The 9,496-nt window shown below is 45.9% G+C and overlaps 1 long non-coding RNA gene across 1 annotated transcript; it reads left to right on the top strand.

Annotated features, from left to right (window-relative positions):
• The first annotated feature begins 1,822 nt into the window (after positions 1 to 1,822).
• LOC128243106 (uncharacterized) lies at positions 1,823 to 2,572 on the top strand. The gene is made up of 3 exons (XR_008262763.1): positions 1,823 to 2,018; positions 2,197 to 2,284; positions 2,487 to 2,572. It is a non-coding gene; the product is annotated as an uncharacterized LOC128243106 (long non-coding RNA).
• The last annotated feature ends 6,924 nt before the right edge of the window (positions 2,573 to 9,496 follow it).

Below are 9,496 nucleotides of genomic sequence, written 5' to 3' on the forward strand. Positions count from 1 at the left end.
CTTCACAAAGTTGGCTGTAGCTATTCCAACAAAAAACCAAACTGCAAAAACTACAGCAGAAGTTTTGTTAAATCATTTCATCTACCAGTATGGCATTCCATCCAAACTCTTGTCCGACCAAGGTCCAAATTTTGAATCCGAAATTATAAAGGAACTTTGCTGTTTGATGGGAATAGACAAGATCAGAACCACTGTGTACCATCCACAGTGTAACGGCATCTCTGAAAGATTCAACAAAAGCCTACTAGGTATGTTAAGAACATTAGACCCGAACAAGAAGGAAAACTGGAAAAGGTATATATCAGCACTTGTTTTCTCTTACAACTCGACAAAACACGAATCAACAGGTTATTCACCCTTTGAGTTAATGTTTGGGCGAAAGCCAAAACTACCAATCGATGTTATGTTTCAGACGGACATGGATGATGAAAGGATCACTACAGATTATGTGAAGGAGTTGCAGAGGAGATTGCAAACAGTACAAGAACTTGCGAACAAATCATTAGAAAAAGCCAGAAATAAACAAAAACTTCAGTATGATAAAAAGGCCAAAGCAACAAATATTAAAATAGGAGACAAGGTTCTTGTAAAAAAAATTAGCATTTTCAGGACCTCACAAACTGGCTGATAAGTTTGAGGAAAGGATGTATGAGGTTATGGGTCAACCAAAAAAAGACATACCTGTATTTGTGGTTGAGGATGAAGATGGTAGGACAAAAACACTGCATAGAAACCATTTGTTATTGATTAAAGATACAGAAGAAGAACAGAAAGCTGAAAGGCCGATTCCGAAGCCCCGCAGGCGAATGATGGCTAAAACAAGTAAAGATAAAGAAAATACAGTGGGAAATGTAGAACTGGACAGAGGTACTACAGATGTAAGAGAAGTAGAAGACGAACACGTTAAGATTGATAAACATGAGTCAAGTGATACAGACTCGGAGATGGAATGTATTGTAATACGTTCTAAAGATAGACTGACCGGTCAGCAAGAAGATAGAGAGAGATATAACGAAGAAGCAGGACGGCCAAGAATCCAGCCACGAGATCGTTCTAGAAGAACATCTAATGATGCTGAAGATGAAATTGAAGCAGAAGAAGCAGTTCAGTTACCAGGAATTCATCCTAGAGATCCACCAAGAAGACAGGAAGAGAGGGACCCAGAAAGCGACGAAGAAGTATCACAATTACGGAGGTCTTCAAGACAGAGAAAGAAACCAGCTTGGTATGATTCCTATGTTGTAGGACAACAGCAGGACATCAGTCAGTTGATGCATTTACACATGGAAAATATTAGATGCACTACAGATTTGTTGAAATCAGTGATTAAGTAGCTTATTTCAGATAATAAGATTTTATTGTTTTATTTCATGCAATTGTGACAGTACCTATTGCAGTATAAGTCTTGTCATTTATTTGTAAAGATTAATAGTTTTTACGAGGTATTATTATTATTTTTTTTATCATATGTTGAATTTATTTCAGGGAGTTAACAGCATTTGTAGGAATTACAGATGGATACTCAGATATTCTCTAAAGATGGGACAATTCATACAGGATTTCTTTTTGTGTGTAGTTCAGTTTATAAACTACTAATCATTGTATAATTTAATTACAGGAATTAAATTATTTTCGAAGAAGGGGAGGAGTACACATTATATATTTTTTTTATGTATTTCAGGTATCAAGATATTTGCATAGTTGTATTACATGCTTAGTAAATGTATACTTGAATATTATTATGTTTTAACCGTTTTATACGAGATAAGCTTTCAGACAAGTCGAGACGACTTTTCCGAAGAGGGGGAGAATGTGACAGGGTGATAAAATCAATAGTGTAGTGTAACCTTTATGTATATTTTCTTTGGGTTAAGTAAGTTTTCTCCACGAGAGGAAGCCAGAGATACTGGCAGTTTTGTAGTAGATCGTATCGGGAGATATCGACACGTATAATTGAATGGCATATTAATTTAGTGTCATAACAGCTTCATTAGATATCCATATTCTATTAGACAAATGTAAGTAGAGCGTAGGCTTTGTCTATTTCTGTATTTCCGTCTTTGTTTGTGATGTCGGACCGGGTTTTGTCTTTGATATTTTTGCGGGCTGTTTTGAACGTCATTTAACCTTAATTTATAATAAACCTCACGATTTCATCTCTACAAGTCACTTTAACAACTGCATGGTTTGTTACAGCTCATATTTCACCAGGTCCTCCAGTCCCGGTTTGAGAGCGAAAGCCAGAGTTTGATTGGGGTAACGTGTCTAAAGTACCAGATACTTTGTAAGTATGAAAACAATGTTGTTTGATGTATAATATAGGCTATTGTATAAAGAACAGTCACTCACCCTGAACTCATTGTTAAAATGTATATTTCATTCCATAACCATTTTAACCTTCATGTCATTCTTTATCATTCTTATAATGATAAGTTATTTAGTAATGTCTCCAGTATTGTAAGACAATGTTATTTATGTAATTGCAGGACGTTTCACTGTTACTGCCATTCCAGTGGTTACACGGGTTGGACATGTTTTGATGTGTAAATGACAAAATAAAAATATCGAACGAAACATTATCTACATTTGTCGTTATTCTAACGATGGTAGAGCCAAAAGTTACAGAAATGACGTCACTTTACGTCACCGGCTGTCACCTGGGCCCTCCCATACGGTTAACGTGGGGACCTCGTTTCCCGCTTTTGAACCCTTTCGCGTTGACGTAGAAGGCTGGGACCGCGCGCGTTGTTCTTAGACGGCGGCTCGCATGGCGACTACGTTCTTACTTCAGACCGATATGACGTCACTTTACGTCACCGGCTGTCACCTGGGCCCTCCCATACGGTTAACGTGGGGACCTCGTTTCCCGCTTTTGAACCCTTTCGCGTTGACGTAGAAGGCTGGGACCGCGCGCGTTGTTCTTAGACGGCGGCTCGCATGGCGACTACGTTCTTACTTCAGACCGATATGACGTCACTTTACGTCACCGGCTGTCACCTGGGCCCTCCCATACGGTTAACGTGGGGACCTCGTTTCCCGCTTTTGAACCCTTTCGCGTTGACGTAGAAGGCTGGGACCGCGCGCGTTGTTCTTAGACGGCGGCTCGCATGGCGACTACGTTCTTACTTCAGACCGATATGACGTCACTTTACGTCACCGGCTGTCACCTGGGCCCTCCCATACGGTTAACGTGGGGACCTCGTTTCCCGCTTTTGAACCCTTTCGCGTTGACGTAGAAGGCTGGGACCGGGCGCGTTGTTCTTAGACGGCGGCTCGCATGGCGACTACGTTCTTACTTCAGACCGATATGACGTCACTTTACGTCACCGGCTGTCACCTGGGCCCTCCCATACGGTTAACGTGGGGACCTCGTTTCCCGCTTTTGAACCCTTTCGCGTTGACGTAGAAGGCTGGGACCGCGCGCGTTGTTCTTAGACGGCGGCTCGCATGGCGACTACGTTCTTACTTCAGACCGATATGACGTCACTTTACGTCACCGGCTGTCACCTGGGCCCTCCCATACGGTTAACGTGGGGACCTCGTTTCCCGCTTTTGAACCCTTTCGCGTTGACGTAGAAGGCTGGGACCGGCGCGCGTTGTTCTTAGACGGCGGCTCGCATGGCGACTACGTTCTTACTTCAGACCGATATGACGTCACTTTACGTCACCGGCTGTCACCTGGGCCCTCCCATACGGTTAACGTGGGGACCTCGTTTCCCGCTTTTGAACCCTTTCGCGTTGACGTAGAAGGCTGGGACCGCGCGCGTTGTTCTTAGACGGCGGCTCGCATGGCGACTACGTTCTTACTTCAGACCGATATGACGTCACTTTACGTCACCGGCTGTCACCTGGGCCCTCCCATACGGTTAACGTGGGGACCTCGTTTCCCGCTTTTGAACCCTTTCGCGTTGACGTAGAAGGCTGGGACCGCGCGCGTTGTTCTTAGACGGCGGCTCGCATGGCGACTACGTTCTTACTTCAGACCGATATGACGTCACTTTACGTCACCGGCTGTCACCTGGGCCCTCCCATACGGTTAACGTGGGGACCTCGTTTCCCGCTTTTGAACCCTTTCGCGTTGACGTAGAAGGCTGGGACCGCGCGCGTTGTTCTTAGACGGCGGCTCGCATGGCGACTACGTTCTTACTTCAGACCGATATGACGTCACTTTACGTCACCGGCTGTCACCTGGGCCCTCCCATACGGTTAACGTGGGGACCTCGTTTCCCGCTTTTGAACCCTTTCGCGTTGACGTAGAAGGCTGGGACCGCGCGCGTTGTTCTTAGACGGCGGCTCGCATGGCGACTACGTTCTTACTTCAGACCGATATGACGTCACTTTACGTCACCGGCTGTCACCTGGGCCCTCCCATACGGTTAACGTGGGGACCTCGTTTCCCGCTTTTGAACCCTTTCGCGTTGACGTAGAAGGCTGGGACCGGGCGCGTTGTTCTTAGACGGCGGCTCGCATGGCGACTACGTTCTTACTTCAGACCGATATGACGTCACTTTACGTCACCGGCTGTCACCTGGGCCCTCCCATACGGTTAACGTGGGGACCTCGTTTCCCGCTTTTGAACCCTTTCGCGTTGACGTAGAAGGCTGGGACCGCGCGCGTTGTTCTTAGACGGCGGCTCGCATGGCGACTACGTTCTTACTTCAGACCGATATGACGTCACTTTACGTCACCGGCTGTCACCTGGGCCCTCCCATACGGTTAACGTGGGGACCTCGTTTCCCGCTTTTGAACCCTTTTGCGTTGACGTAGAAGGCTGGGACCGCGCGCGTTGTTCTTAGACGGCGGCTCGCATGGCGACTACGTTCTTACTTCAGACCGATATGACGTCACTTTACGTCACCGGCTGTCACCTGGGCCCTCCCATACGGTTAACGTGGGGACCTCGTTTCCCGCTTTTGAACCCTTTTGCGTTGACGTAGAAGGCTGGGACCGCGCGCGTTGTTCTTAGACGGCGGCTCGCATGGCGACTACGTTCTTACTTCAGACCGATATGACGTCACTTTACGTCACCGGCTGTCACCTGGGCCCTCCCATACGGTTAACGTGGGGACCTCGTTTCCCGCTTTTGAACCCTTTCGCGTTGACGTAGAAGGCTGGGACCGCGCGCGTTGTTCTTAGACGGCGGCTCGCATGGCGACTACGTTCTTACTTCAGACCGATATGACGTCACTTTACGTCACCGGCTGTCACCTGGGCCCTCCCATACGGTTAACGTGGGGACCTCGTTTCCCGCTTTTGAACCCTTTCGCGTTGACGTAGAAGGCTGGGACCGGCGCGCGTTGTTCTTAGACGGCGGCTCGCATGGCGACTACGTTCTTACTTCAGACCGATATGACGTCACTTTACGTCACCGGCTGTCACCTGGGCCCTCCCATACGGTTAACGTGGGGACCTCGTTTCCCGCTTTTGAACCCTTTCGCGTTGACGTAGAAGGCTGGGACCGGGCGCGTTGTTCTTAGACGGCGGCTCGCATGGCGACTACGTTCTTACTTCAGACCGATATGACGTCACTTTACGTCACCGGCTGTCACCTGGGCCCTCCCATACGGTTAACGTGGGGACCTCGTTTCCCGCTTTTGAACCCTTTCGCGTTGACGTAGAAGGCTGGGACCGGGCGCGTTGTTCTTAGACGGCGGCTCGCATGGCGACTACGTTCTTACTTCAGACCGATATGACGTCACTTTACGTCACCGGCTGTCACCTGGGCCCTCCCATACGGTTAACGTGGGGACCTCGTTTCCCGCTTTTTGAACCCTTTCGCGTTGACGTAGAAGGCTGGGACCGCGCGCGTTGTTCTTAGACGGCGGCTCGCATGGCGACTACGTTCTTACTTCAGACCGATATGACGTCACTTTACGTCACCGGCTGTCACCTGGGCCCTCCCATACGGTTAACGTGGGGACCTCGTTTCCCGCTTTTTGAACCCTTTCGCGTTGACGTAGAAGGTTGGGACGGCGCGCGTTGTTCTTAGACGGCGGCTCGCATGGCGACTACGTTCTTACTTCAGACCGATATGACGTCACTTTACGTCACCGGCTGTCACCTGGACCCTCCCATACGGTTAACGTGGGGACCTCGTTTCCCGCTTTTGAACCCTTTCGCGTTGACGTAGAAGGCTGGGACCGGGCGCGTTGTTCTTAGACGGCGGCTCGCATGGCGACTACGTTCTTACTTCAGACCGATATGACGTCACTTTACGTCACCGGCTGTCACCTGGGCCCTCCCATACGGTTAACGTGGGGACCTCGTTTCCCGCTTTTGAACCCTTTCGCGTTGACGTAGAAGGCTGGGACCGGCGCGCGTTGTTCTTAGACGGCGGCTCGCATGGCGACTACGTTCTTACTTCAGACCGATATGACGTCACTTTACGTCACCGGCTGTCACCTGGGCCCTCCCATACGGTTAACGTGGGGACCTCGTTTCCCGCTTTTGAACCCTTTCGCGTTGACGTAGAAGGCTGGGACCGCGCGCGTTGTTCTTAGACGGCGGCTCGCATGGCGACTACGTTCTTACTTCAGACCGATATGACGTCACTTTACGTCACCGGCTGTCACCTGGGCCCTCCCATACGGTTAACGTGGGGACCTCGTTTCCCGCTTTTGAACCCTTTCGCGTTGACGTAGAAGGCTGGGACCGGGCGCGTTGTTCTTAGACGGCGGCTCGCATGGCGACTACGTTCTTACTTCAGACCGATATGACGTCACTTTACGTCACCGGCTGTCACCTGGGCCCTCCCATACGGTTAACGTGGGGACCTCGTTTCCCGCTTTTGAACCCTTTCGCGTTGACGTAGAAGGCTGGGACCGCGCGCGTTGTTCTTAGACGGCGGCTCGCATGGCGACTACGTTCTTACTTCAGACCGATATGACGTCACTTTACGTCACCGGCTGTCACCTGGGCCCTCCCATACGGTTAACGTGGGGACCTCGTTTCCCGCTTTTGAACCCTTTCGCGTTGACGTAGAAGGCTGGGACCGGCGCGCGTTGTTCTTAGACGGCGGCTCGCATGGCGACTACGTTCTTACTTCAGACCGATATGACGTCACTTTACGTCACCGGCTGTCACCTGGGCCCTCCCATACGGTTAACGTGGGGACCTCGTTTCGCTGTAATTAGAATTTTATTCAAATTGTAAAATTTTGACATTTTTTTAAGAGTTGCCTGCCCCTGACTAAATAATTAGATTCTAGATCTTTGGAGTGTTGTCTGCAACTTTAAAACCTGACTTTAGGGATCAGGACACAATTTACTGATAGTTCAGCCAGTTTGACTGCAATATAAGTTGTATTTATCATTAATTTAGGTAAAAAATACATTATTTCCATTTATAACCTGGAAGTTATTTGTTAATTTCTTTTAATTCATGGATAGGTTTATTGAAGAGTGTCATGGAAAGCTGAAACTTTTCAGTACACAACATCCAAATTAAGAAAGGACTGTGCAGGCCGGCTTTGTGAACAAAACACAAGGCTGCTATGACTAGTTGCGTCAAGATATCCTTGGGACCCCTGCCCCCCTCGGACATGCTATGCAATTCGTGTTTCGCTGATCATCCATTTGGGGATTTAGATATATTACCTCAGCCAACAGGCTGTATGTTTAATTTTACTCAATACTAGGCTATGTTTTAACGCCAACATCTTCATTTTGGTTTATAAACAATATGTTTTTCTGATTGCAGTTGCTGTTTGGGATATTAAAGTTTAGTCAGCAACCGTTTACTGGACTGCAAGATTCATCTCTTCCAAAGGATGTCATAGCTTTCTAATCTCAAAATTGCCTGTATAAAAGGCGTATTTTTAGCATAGCTTACATAAGTGCATGGCCATTCTCCGTCATATAAACCTTGTTGTGTGAGGATAAGAAATGCAGAGAGGTACCACCAGTCACCTTAGCCACCATTTCCCTAACAGACAAAAGACTCATAGGGACAGTCCCTGCAGTTTATAGTAAAGCAAAGTTCTTCAGGTAAGTGATTAATTTGGGCTTCATGATATCTATGTACTGGCTTTAAGTTCATACTTGATTTGAGCAAAACGCACCAATTCAGCATCAAAATCCAGGTTTAGATCCCAGACGGAATATTTTCTCCTTCAAAAAACTTAAGTTCAGATGTTCTTTAAGCCACATACATGTTCGCTACTTATGACGGATAAGAATGTTCTCAAATTGTTTATAAATGCGTTTTCCCAGATTTACACCCTCCTCTACTGCCGAGGGCGTAGCTCGGGTGCACCGGGCCGGTTTTCAAGCCGTGAAGAATTGACATCACCAGCTTAACTGGGGCCGGAAATAATGTCAGACTCCTCAGCAGCATGGTGAGCTTTTACGTATTTACTTCCAGGCTGGTAGATTCCGGACTTCCTGCATTTAAGCTTTCCTTTCGTCATTTTTAAAAGAGTACCGCAAGTCTTTCAATGAAATCACAACTGTGACACCTTTGGAGAATAGATACAAATTAAGGAACCATAATGTGTAAAAAGCCTTTTGAGTGATTTAAAATCAGATAAGTAAACAGGATTTTCATGGGTTATTAGAGGCCTTGTGGACAGATTAAGTATTAAAAAGGGGAATACAGCTGAGATAGTAAACAGTGTCTTATTAGGTTTTTTTTTTTAATTTATCACCAATTTGATAGTAATGATTTTTACAATTGTAAGCTAAAAAATAGTTCAATTTCCATAACGTTTGCATTTTTTTTCATGATTCAAATTTGGAAATGCATTTTTGTCTATCATAAAGCTTTCAAAGTCACATTTAATGTGGTGTGAAGGGACCAAATCAGGGATGAGGAACAAGTATGACACAAATACTGTAAAATGTTCTTTAATTCATGTAAATCTAGAAATTATCTCTGGAGAATTTAGTCTGATCTCCATTTCTCAGAAATTGTAACTGTCTAAGGGCCTATTCCATCAATGAGTATCACTGTCTTTAAATTGCTGTTGCGGTACAGTTTAAAATAGCAAAAGTTTTATGGCCCTGCTTGTTTCCAACTCCTCATTCATTTTTGAACAGCCAGAAAAGTAAGGAAATTCTAGGAATTTACTAGAATTATGGATTTTTTTAGTTACACAGTATATAAGGAGGAATTAGTGTGTACACAACTCCTCATTTTTTTACATGTTGTTTGCAGACTTTATGAACAGAAAATTCCTGTTTATTATTTATACATGTCACATAGATGTGTACAATACTAACATTAGAAACATTACATAAAAGAGATCACTATGATTTATTTTCTCAAAAAAAGATATTTTTACCGTTAAAGTTAGAACTTTTACTGCATAGTAAGTTTTGACTTTTGCTTATCTTTATGACATCATTACATGGAATGATGTTAAGCTCCCAAGACACATTTCCACATGACGCTGCTCGTTTATATATCTTGTTGATGGATTGTTTAGAATGGGTCAGTTTTAATTGAACTGAATGTTTTAATCGCCCTTTTACAGAGTGCCAGCCAGTCGTTGCCATTC

The sequence above is a fragment of the Mya arenaria genome, chromosome 8 (assembly GCF_026914265.1).
Source record: "Mya arenaria isolate MELC-2E11 chromosome 8, ASM2691426v1".
NCBI classification, from domain to species: domain Eukaryota; kingdom Metazoa; phylum Mollusca; class Bivalvia; order Myida; family Myidae; genus Mya; species Mya arenaria.